Below are 12,362 nucleotides of genomic sequence, written 5' to 3' on the forward strand. Positions count from 1 at the left end.
ATCGCTATTCTTCAAAGGAAGCTTCCCCAAAAGTTGAGGGATCCTGGAAGTTTCACAATCCCATGCACAATTGGTAACTTTGAGTGTAAACTCGCACTATATGATTTGGGAGCCAACATCAATCTCATGCCTCTATCAGTATTCAAAAGACTTGGTTTGGGTGAGGCAAAGCCAACCACTGTTACACTACAATTAGTGGATCGATCATTGGCTCATCCAAGGGGGATCATAGAAGATGTGTTAGTAAAGGTCGATAAGTTCATCTTCCCATCAGATTTTATAGTTTTGGATATGGAGGAAGATACAAACGTGCCAATTATTCTTGGAAGGCCATTTTTAGCAATCGGTAGGGCCTTAATAGATGTGCAAAAAGGCGAGTTGAAGTTGCGGGTGCAAAAAAAAGAGGTAACCTTGAATGTTTCTGTAGCAACTGAGGTTCCAACTTGTTGTAGAGTTGATGTGGTGGAAAGTAAGGGTGATAAGCTGAAATTTACTAAGAAGAAATCTATGGTTGAAGGAGGAAAGCGAACAGTTCGTCATAAAGTGAAAAAGATCTTTAGTGAGAAAGCTCAATTGTTTCATGAGGGGTGGAAAGTTCCAAAAATGTACAATATCAAGAAACGAGCGTCTTCTCGTGATACTATGGCTCTTCAGGACATGAGGGGTGGTTTGGATCCGAGTTGAATTTAAGAAAATGGTCAGTGTCCGGCTAAATGACGTTAACGACAGTGCCATTGAGAGACATCCCAACTTGTATTTTGCTTTGCATTTTAATTTTTGGTTTGGAACAATTAGTATATTTAATTCTTTTGCTTTCTTATTATTTTTGTCATTCTGTGTAAAATCTGGAAAAAGAAAACTGTGAAAAACGTGAAGAAAAAAAATGAAAATTTATGGCTTTCAATTAGGGCTGCGACGGGGCATTAGCGCCGTGGCGAAATCCCCTGACAGATTGGGCAAAAATTCAAATTTTGGGCTAACGTCGCGGCCCCTGGAGCTGACGAAAAATCGAAGAAAAAAAATATACATTAGCGCCGCAGCACTGATGGCTTGCACCGCAGCGCTGAGACGACACTCATTTAAAATCTAAAAAAATTCCCTATTTTTTCCCAAACCTTCAAACTAGCCCCATCCACCTCTCTTCCTCTTCTTCGACCTTCCTCCGCCCCCAACACCATAAAACCACCATAACCACCCATATTTCACTCCTTTTTCATAATTTCTTCACCCCATTTCATAAAAATCACTTCTCCCATCCTTTTCTTTCCCTTTCTCCACCTAATTTCATCAAAAATACTATTTTTCCACTCATTTCAACCCTAATCCAAAAATCAGCATCTATTCCTCAATTTTCTTCATGTTTTGGACAACAATGGTGGATTATCAATGGGTTTCTCACTAATGTAACTAGTTTTTACTCTCATCTTTGCAAAGTTAATGAGATTCCTTTGGTTTTTGAAGAAATTAAGTGTGCATTGGGTATTATTGTGGATTAAGCCTACACTCATGATCAGCTGAATTATCTTATTCAGCAAAACATGCATATGCAAACTTACATGGGGTAGCGGAGTGCTTATGATAAGAGTCATGTTCAGTAGCTGAATAATTTGGTATCTCGGTGGTCTGTGGATGAAGAGGATGAAAATTATTTTGCACAACCACTGGGTTTTACTCCATTTGATCAGCCACCACCACCCAACCCCTTTTAAAAGGGGTTGTCAGGTAAGTTTCCTTCTATGGGTTCTAATGTGCACATTGGGTACAATGTAAAATAAAGTTTGGGGGAGGGACTTACTTTTCTGTGTTAGTTTAGTTTAATTTAAATTTTGTTGTGTGTGTCAAAAGTTAAGCCGATGATGTGAATAAATGTCGTTGTTGTCACTTGTAAAATGTAGATTGTGTTTAACCGTGTGCTTGATTTCATTACTCTTAGGATTAATTTTAATGACTTTTGAAAATTTTAGTATATGTTGCAAATGTGAATAATTGGATTGTGTTATACATGTTTTACTTGGGTTTGAGGTATGAATTGATTAATAGGATAGGACTTGCATTGCTTGCCTTTTGAGACAAAATCCTTGATGACATGAGTTTTGGAATATGATTTAGGCAATCTTTTGGAACGTTTGGGCCTTTCAAGCTTACCTTTATCATTATTATCCCTAGTTTGCCTATTTGTGTCTTAACTTGTTTGATTAATTGTTTAACCACTTCATTAAGCCAAAAATGTACCCATTATTATTTTCCCTTGTCATGTGAATTATGTTATAAGCTTAGAAATAAGTTTGGGGGAAAGAATTTTAATTGGGTGAGCTTGTTGATATGTGGATAAATGATGTCTTTTAATGATTGAGAGAAATGTAAAAGCTCTTGCAACATCACTAATTTCTGTATTTTTCTTCTAAAAAAACAAAAACAAAAAGAAGAGAACAAAAAAAAAAAGAAAAAAAAAGAAAGTGATAAATAAATAAATAAAGTGATGTTGGAGCATCGATTATGAGTTCTCAATCGTTGGAAAGTTGGTGAATTAGGGGATGGTTATTGAATGCAATATGGATTGTTTGATTGGTTTTTGATGTGCTTATGGTATAATGAAGCCTAGATGTCATTTCAACTACCTTTACCTAAGCCAAACTGTTATGAACCTTAAAAGTCTTATTGATTCCAAAACATGTGTTGTTGACATTAGTGGAGAAAGGCAAGTGTGCGAGCTTATTGAATATTGGCTAGTGGATTGTTGGTATGAGTGAGACATGTTTGGTGTGATCAAATTGTTCATTTGTTATTTGCAAAGTATATTCTATTTTCCAATTAAGGCATTCAAGTTAATTGTTGGAGTGATTGAATTGAAATTCTGGTTGTTTAGCAGTTGAAGTTTTATGAGTGGTGACAGCGTGGTTTGAATAAGAATGGAGGCTTAACTTGTCATGTCTGCTTGTTTTAGTTTAATGTGTCGTTTCTTTACTCGAGGACGAGTAAGAAGCAAGTTTGGGGGAGTTTGTTAGACTATTTTTAGCATATTTTCTAAGTGTCTTGATTCATGCTTTATTGTTGTGTTTGCGTGTTTTTGGGAGCGGATTTACGCTTGTTTTTCTTGATTTGAAGTTTAAGTAGGAGAATGGTTCAAATGGAATGGAATGTGGAGAACAACTGCTAAATCGGGCAATGCAGGATATCCAATGAGGGCCGCGGCGCTAGAATTTGCGTCGTGGCGCTAGTGTCCATTACAGTTGCGGCGAGGGTCAAATATCAGAATTAGAATCGAAGTCCCAGAATCAATTAGCGCCGCAACGCAACTTTTTGGGCCGCGGCGCTTGGGTGTATTTGAGCCGCGACGAGGCCATTTTCCAGAAAGTCAAGAAATCTCAATTTCTGAGTGGCGCCACGGTACAAGAATTGGCGTCGCGGCGCTGTCTTCCATACGATTTAAGAATTTTCCACTTAAAGAAGGGCATTTTAGAAATTGGGGTAGAAAATGATTAGGTCATCATTTTTAATTAGAGAAATCACGATTTTCAGAGGCAGTCATCTCTTAGAATTTAAAAAACAACAAAGAGAGAATGGGAGATCAAGCTTTGGAGCAATTGTGACAACCCCGAAACTTGTTTCTTCTCTACCTTTTTTTTTTTTTTTGAATTTTACTATGTCTTTCATGGATTTGATTATGAACATTTTATTGGAGATTATGAACTAAACTCCAATTTAGGGCTTTTAATGGAGATTGTCTTAAGCTTTATATGGATTAATGCAATTTTGATATTTTTTCTTCTATTGATGTGTGATTTATTCATATTTGTGTTTATTACATGTATTTGATTGGCCATCCTATGCATGATTTATGATTTCAATACAAAATCTGAAAAGTGAGTGTTGAGAATGCTCTAATTGAATAAACATAGGTTTCGACATAAAACGATAGTATTTGTGTGGCTTGTGTAGCTTTAGGATTATTGCTTAATGCTGATTATGTGTGTATTATGCCTCAGAAATGTAGGATAATGCCATATAATTTACAATTTATATGTCTTAATCAGAATATATGTTATTTTATAATCTGTTGTCACATTAGGTAGAAGAAGAAGAATTGGTTTGCATTATTGAAATAGGAAGTGGAAGCAATTAAAATTAATCTCCCTACATTTCATTTCTTGATCAAATCTTATTTATTGTTCGTTATTTATTTATTACTTAAATTATTTAGTTTAAATAATCCATTTTTCGATAGCCAAATAGAAACAAAAATCCAATTAATTGGTACTTAGCTACAGTCCTTGTGGGAATGATCTCACTTACATGAGTTATTACTTGTAAAGACGATACGTATACTTGTGTGTTGGATTTTTCACAACATTAACAAAGTATAAATAAAATTTTATTTAAAATATGAAAAAAATAATTAAAATAATATAAATAAAAACTTGATAGACAGTTTATTAAAATTTAATACAAAATTAATTAAAATAATATAAATAAAAGCTTATATAAATTACTATAATAGTGGTGGTTACGGTGTTATTTAAATTTGGGTTTATACATTTTTAGACCTTGTGTTTTGTCTCATTACCTGTTTGGACCATGTGTTTTGACAAATTACTTTTTGGACCCTGTGTTTTCTAAAATAGTTCAAATAGACACCTAAACTCAGAACAAAAATACAATCATTCTGCCTAAGAACTGCGTTGTTATATTCAATTTTTTGTTCATCAATCAGGTTTATGGGCCTATTTGAACCATTTTACAAAACACAGGGTCCAAAAAATAATTTGTCAAAACACAAGGTCCAAAGAAGTAATGAGGCAAAACATAAGGTCTAAAAATGTATAAACCCTTTAAATTTTCATAAAAAACAAAAAAAAAAAGTTTAGGTGTTTAAGTTTGGGGCATTATATTTATACCTCAAAATTTGATTAAAACACCCAAATTTTATTAAAAATTAATATATAATATTTTTTTCATCAACTTATGCTTACATTTTGCTATTTTTTTTCTTTTTCATATTCTAAAATATACATATAGAAAATATATATTTTAAATATTTAAATTAAAAAATTAAAAATATCAAAATATATAAAAATGATTGAAGTAAGAGATTTTTATTAAAAAAATATACATAATTTAAAAAAAATGAAAACTAGATAAAATAAACTATTGAAATTAACAAAATAGAAATTAAAGAATGTCAAAAAATATATTGAGAAAAAGTGTTAAAAATAAGGGATAATTGTGGCAAAAGTACCCATAGTTTGAGTTTTGTACGCGGTATAGACCCAATGTTTATTTTTAGTGGCAATAGTACCCATAGTACCAAAAAGTGTTATTCCGTTTGGTTTCCTCTGTTGGTGGCAACTGGGTGTGCACATGTACGCACCAGATAATTCAGTGTATTAATTAAAGTTAAAATATTTTTTTAAAACTGATTTTAACTTTAAAAAAAAAGTTAAAAACCCTAAAATATATCTGTAATGCCCTGGATAGCCAAGACCGCTACACTGTGTACTTTTAAAGGTGCAAGACTTGTTAATCAAGTCATTAATTTGAAAACGTGTCATTAGACATGTAAGAACTAGGGTTAAAAAGGTTTTGGTCTTTAAAGACTCAATTTATATAATTAAACTGTTATATACACGGGATCCCAAAAGAAACAGAGTTGAAAGTTGATTTACAGACTTCCAAAAGTATATAAACAAAGGTAAGCCATACTAAGGAAAAATAGACAATCTCTGGGTCTCGCGTCCCTGCCTAAACCTCAACCGTGGCGACTGAGCAGCTGGTCATGTACATTCTGCCCGCTGGGATCTCCAATCAAGGCTGATCCAACTTGCCCTTTCCTTTACTTGCACCACGTAGCACCCATGAGCCAAGGCCCAGCAAGAAAACATGTGCAACACAAACAGTAGAAACAAATAGCAAAGTCACTAAGCATGAACTCTCATCAAATAATCCACAATAGTCAATCAGCATATATTCAGAGTCATGGATGCAATCAAACACTTATAACATTTATATCACATAATAATCAGGGCCGACAATTTAGGCCGCACCCTCTGTTTATCCCACTGACTCCGACCCGCTTAAACCGAACTCAGTGCATATTAAGCTGTCATTGGCTACCAATGGCCGAGTCGCGTCCTGTGCGCTAGTGTAACCCTTGGCACCCTTAGGCCGTTGGTTCACTAAATAGCTTGCATGGCATAATACCATCTTTTCAAGCATTCACATTAGGGAACCCTTAGTCCCGTCACATATACTCAACCAGGTGCAGTTTTCTTACCTTTAGTCTTTACGGTTATTGTTTATGAGCAACACTCCTCAAGCACGATCCTTTCCCGAGCCTAGGCTTTTATCACCTAGTCACAACCAATGCATAGGGTTCCATAAATACTCAAATATGGGCTTCCAGTTACAAAACTAACTTCCGGGAATCCGATTCCACCAAGCACGGTGGTGAAATCAATCCCGAGCATACTAGACCACATTCCCATGCCTAAAATCCCCATAAGTTCAAGCACACAGCTTAGGGCTGCGGCCCCTTGAAGCTTAGCTGCGGCCCTAGCCTCAATACAGAACCTAGGGCCACCCTGAGCAAAGACACGCGCCGCGACGCTCACCCCTGGCCGAGCCTCCTTGGCTCATCTACATCCTAGGGCCGCAACGCTCTAGAATAGAGCCACAGCCCTTCCCTTCGAACCCAGAATTCCCACCATTTCTAGGCTTGTAACCTTAGCCAAAACCACCCTTAAGCTCTCTACTTCAACACCCAAAAATCCCAACACTTTTAGCATGACTTAAACAACATGATTCCACAGAAAACCCAGCCTAACACACACTAGAGTTCTCTTTTCAATTTCTGAAACACAAGAGCTATAAACACTCAAACCAATTATTCAAACCCAAATTAAAACTTCTAAATCATGAATTGAGACTTACCTCTTCTGCTGGACCACTTCACCAAGCGAAAACCAAGCTAATTCCCAAGCTTTCCTCCTTAATTCTGTCTTTAAACATCAAAACCATATTTACCTCAAAACCCAACCAAAACCCAGAATTTCCAATCACAGAAAAGGAAATTAAATACTTACCTTAGGGCTGATTTAGTTCTTGATTAATTCTTGAGCTAAGCCTCCAAATCCCCACCTTAATTCTTAGAAATTCCCAGATTGATTCACTAAATTCTCAGTGGTTTTCTCTTTGTGTTTCCTTGAATGAGAGAGTAAAGGGAAGGGCTGAGAAAGAGTCGGTCTAATATTTTTGTCTACTGTTTCCTATTCCTTTAGTCTAACCTTATCCCGTTAAGTAAATCCCGAGGCTCGGGGTGCCGAAAACGTCCCCGGGGGCAAAACAGTAAAATTCCCCAATATTCCCGCCTAGACTTCCTAACCTCAAATATATCTCCATATATTTATTTTCATAACCCGATAGTCTAAATAACTACCCAATACCTGAAATACCCTTGACTTATCCAAAGTCAGCTGTTAAGCCCTGTTGTGACTTTTCCCCGCTAACTAGCCCTAGGATCGCCTCGAGTCGTGCTCTGCAAACCTACCCATATAATAATGTGGTTCTCACAATTACCATATACACATATCACATTAAAGCCAATATAATCACACAAGCATTATTAACCATATAATTATGCATTTAAATCAATAAAGTCATGCAAGCCACATTTAACCCAGTAATGCCCTCCCGACACACTAATCAAGGTCCTTAAGCGTCATTAGCGAATTTGGGGTCGTTACAATCTCTCTCATTCCCATATCTTTATCTCTCTCTCTCCCTCACCACCCGACCCCATAGCAGCCCCCAAAAATCGCAGCCACCAAGCTCTGGCGTCTTCTTCCTCCGAGCTTCTACAAGAGCTCCCACGGTACTGAGTTCCGAGCATCAATATCAGTTGTTGGGCCAAGTTCCGACTACCCAGCCTAGAGCTCCAACGACTACACTTGTGCGAAGAGGTCTGACGACAAATCCTCAACGAAGAGCTTCAACGACGACGACGACTCCTGAACGACTCCGATTACAACTCGGGCAATAACTCCTGGGGAACGATCTTTGAGCTTCAACAACGGCTCTTGGTGTGAAGAGCTTTGAGTCTAGGGCAAGGGATTAGGAGTGGGAGTCAAGCCACTGCAATAAAGCATTGGTCTTCTTCAAGGTTCGTAAAGAGCTGGGTTCCTCAGAGCTTCTTTTACAACTTAGATCTAAGGTTTGTGGATTTGGGTTTTGTTTTTTGAGAGGAAGACAGGGAATCGAGCTTGGGAAGGCAAGAAGAAAAAAAAGGAAAGAAAGAAGAGGTTTCTAAGGAGGAAGATGAAGACATAGAGTCTGTGTTATTATTATTTTTACTGATTTTGTGTTTTAGATTGAGTTTGTTAGGAAAATTTATGTTTTTAAAAACCCAGGTTTTTTTTTAATTAGAGTTAAGATTTTAGTTTTTTTTAATTAATTATGATTTTGGTTTTAATTTAGATTTTGGATTAAGTTTTTGTTTTAATTTAGTATTTTAATTAGTAAATATTTACAAATTTAGTAATTTTGATTTGTTAATTAGTTTTAAGCATTTAATTTTCTTTTTCATATTAATTTATATATTTTTTTAATATTTTAAATTCATTTTTAATTATTTTTAAAATTTTAAAATCTATTAAATTAATTTTTAAAAATAGTTATGAGCTGGACCAATCAGATAATGACACGTAATAGTCCAGTCATCACCAAACGGAGCTCAACTGACAGGGACTAACAAAATTATAGTTTTTCTGACTTTGGGTACTATTGCCACTAGAAATAAACATTGGGTCTATACCGCGTACAAAACTCAAACATTGGGTACTTATGCCGCAAATATCCCTAAAAATAATTTTAATTTTTTTAATTATTGGGGTGTTTATACATATACATATATATATATATATGTATATGGAGTGCAAATACAATGACTCTTAAGTTTTTAAATTATAGTTTATTTATTATTTTTTAAGTGTTTAATTAATTTTTAAATAATATATATATTTTTTTAGAAACATAGGTATTTAAGAGATTTGATGACAACAACTTATGTATTTGAGCCGCCAATTTTTCATTTAATTATTGCTACAACAACAATTAACGGAAAACTTAACGGCAAGTACCACAGAGCACCAAATTTTTTAAAGTTAGGTACTTTTACCGTAAAAAAAAACTTAGGTATTTAAGTGCTTGAATGACAACAACTTAAGTATTTTAGTCAACAATTTCCCTATAATATATATACTAGATACAAGCAACTTGCAATGCACTTTGTTTGCATAGTTTTATTTATAGATTTTTTCAATTTTATTTATTAAATTTGTATTATTGTCATACAAATTTCAAATATATAAACAATATTATATATAAAAGAATGACATAAATATATTAAATAAAAAATTAAACGAAAAACATTATTTATGATTTTTTAAATATATATAATATGATAACATTTTTAAACATACATGATAATTTTTTTATAAAATTAAGATTATGTATGATATATTATTATAATGATATTTATAATATTTAAATTTATATTAATATAAGTATTAAATATCAAGTCTTGTATTAAATATTATTATAATAATATTTGAATTCATATTTGTTGACGCTGTTTTTCGTCAACAGATAAAAGAAGAGAGCACGTAAACAATTAAAGACAATGGCCAAAAGAAACAAACGAATCAAACACACGGTTTTTTACGTGGTTCAGCAGTTAAATCTGCCTAGTCCACGAGTCTCTGTTATTAATCTCAAGATTATTTCTGAACAATTCTTTAGCATGAATTCTCCAGAGTTTTCTCTCAAGGATCAGAATTTCCCTCCTCTACAATGGTGCATGACTTCTCTATTTATAGAGAATGATGCAGAATACTAACCCACATATTTTGGGTAGTTACTCTTTTGTGAATAAAAATAAATGGCTTTAAATGCCAATAATCAGATATAAAAGGAAACGTCCCCCAAAGATCAGGAAACGCATAACTGACTAAATAATATCCCACGATTCTTGGGGATTTACATCAATAAATGAGAATTACATCTCATGTTTACACTACTTGTAGATATTCAAGGTGGTCATAGCGTATCTCCAAGGCTTCAGCATCTCAGGTTTCACGTCATTGTGCGAACCACTGACATCTCCCGAGCTAACATTGCTTTCGAGATAGTATATCGAGCTCGAGATCCCTGCTCCGAAGTTGTTCCTGAAGATGAGGGGCTCTCAGAGCTACCTTTCGATATCGAGATCATTTCGAGGTCACTACATTCGAGGTCATGCATCATACTTTGCAAGCTCGATTTACAACCGTAGAGCATACCCTAACCCTCACGAGACCATTTAATGCGAACTCAGCTTTCGAGGTCATATTTACTATGGCTCGAAATCTGGGTATAACATTTTGCCCCCTCAAAAGTATTTGTTCGAGTCCTAAGAGAAGGAAACTTTTGAACTACTCTTTCTGGGAACCATACCGTCACACTCTTAAAAACGGACACGTGCCAGATGGGTATTGCTCACTTTAGGTACTTGAGTACCTTGGGAACACGCCCACGATCGTTCGTCTGACAACTTTTCGGCGCCATCTTATCAACGATTCCCCTCCATTCGATCTGTTGAGGATTTTAACCAACGCTCCTGATCGATTTAGTTTTCCCACCTATATATATAAGATCTCCTCTTCGTCTTCTTCTTTTCGTTTATTCATTGTAAACCAGAAAGAAAAGAAAAAACAAGAAAGCCAGAAACTTTCTTAAGAAGCTTCCCTCCCGTGCATGTTTTCTCGACCCAACAAACAAAGGAACCCTGGTCTGTTCGAGTCAGTGAGTTCTTTCTTGCAACCTCTTCTCCATTCGACGATTTCGCTGCAATCACCATCACTGTGTAAGTACGCCACTTTTGTTGTTCTTTTTATACTGTGCTTGCTATGTACGTTAGTATGTGTTCTTAGCATGATGCGATAGGAGGTTTTGAACCGATAGGTTTTTAGGCTTTCTGGACTTCCACTCTGGATATTCGTCTCTGGTTTATACCCAGTTTCGACGTTTGAATGTGGTTCCCATTTTCTGGGTTTTGAAGTTCTTAGGCAGCGTTTCTTGTACATTAAGCTTTTGGATAAAAACATGGGTTTTGACAAATACACGAAACCCAAAAACGCTTTTCCTGGCTAACCGCCACTCTCCTTTCCCTTGAATTTCGGGATTTTCAAAAAGAAATCATCCACGCTCCTTTTCCTTTCCTGTGGAACCCACGCTCTGACTCTTTAGTAAGGGTCTAAATACTTAGTTTCTTGTCCTTAGATCCCCGAGCTCATCCATCGAGCTCGTGATTCTTGCATGCATGGCCCTCACCATTTTTTCTTTCTCGCTAGATGTCACAGAATTCGGAAAGACGGTGGGGGTCATTACGAGCAATTCCTTACGAGCCCAAATCTCCGAGCCCGGAATCGATCTTTGCCCGGAACCAGCGTCGGATTAAAGAGTACGAGATCGCACGCGAGCAAGAAGACATTCGAGCCCACTATCGTCGCCAGATTGACGAGGTCATCGAAAAGAAGAGAAGGGTCCTTCGGGAAGCCATCTATCCGGAGCCTAACCCCGGACCTAGGCCAGTTCCCCTCGACCCCGCGTTAAAAGTCACGGTAGCATACCACCTGGGGGAACTTCAGTTTTCCTTAATGGCGGAGCCTTCGTCTTCGCAGCCTAGGAGGGAGATGTTTGAAGCCGAATTCTACCAGAGTTCGGTTACCACCTCCGACCAGATAACTGACATCATGGCCATTCATGGCCTTAGCTCGTTGGACACACTGAAGTGTCGAGCCCCGACAAGGCATGAATGGAGCTGTTTCGCTCCTGGGGGCCACGATTCCAGTGTGAAATATGCGGCCTGGAGCCAGGAACACAAAAGGGCAGGAGCTTTGCTGCCCCTGAAGTCCTTTTTCAGAGACTTCACCGATTTCGTTGGGTTAGCTCCATTCCAACTCAACACCAACTCATACAGGGTGCTGTCTGCCCTGAGGTCCTTATTCCACGAGCTGGGGTGGATAGGGTCTTCACCCCAAGAGATTCTATATCTCTTTTGTTTGAAGAGTAATCCCTCCCGAGCTCGGGGAGGAGATGGTTTCTACTATCTTTCGAGCTACCCCAAAGAGACAAAGATCTTTGGAGACCTTCCGAACCATCCCCCTGACTTCAAGAAGGCTTTTTTCTGGACAGACGGTCTGTTCCCGTCTCGACATCGTTCGTTTAGGCGGATTCGTAAGTATTCTCGTTACTTTCTATTTTTGAGCTCGAATGTTTAGCCCTTGAATCCATGTTTAGTTGAAGTGTATCTCTCCTTTCAGCTAACTTTC

Source organism: Humulus lupulus, chromosome 8 (assembly GCF_963169125.1).
Source record: "Humulus lupulus chromosome 8, drHumLupu1.1, whole genome shotgun sequence".
Classification (NCBI taxonomy): Eukaryota; Viridiplantae; Streptophyta; class Magnoliopsida; order Rosales; family Cannabaceae; genus Humulus; species Humulus lupulus.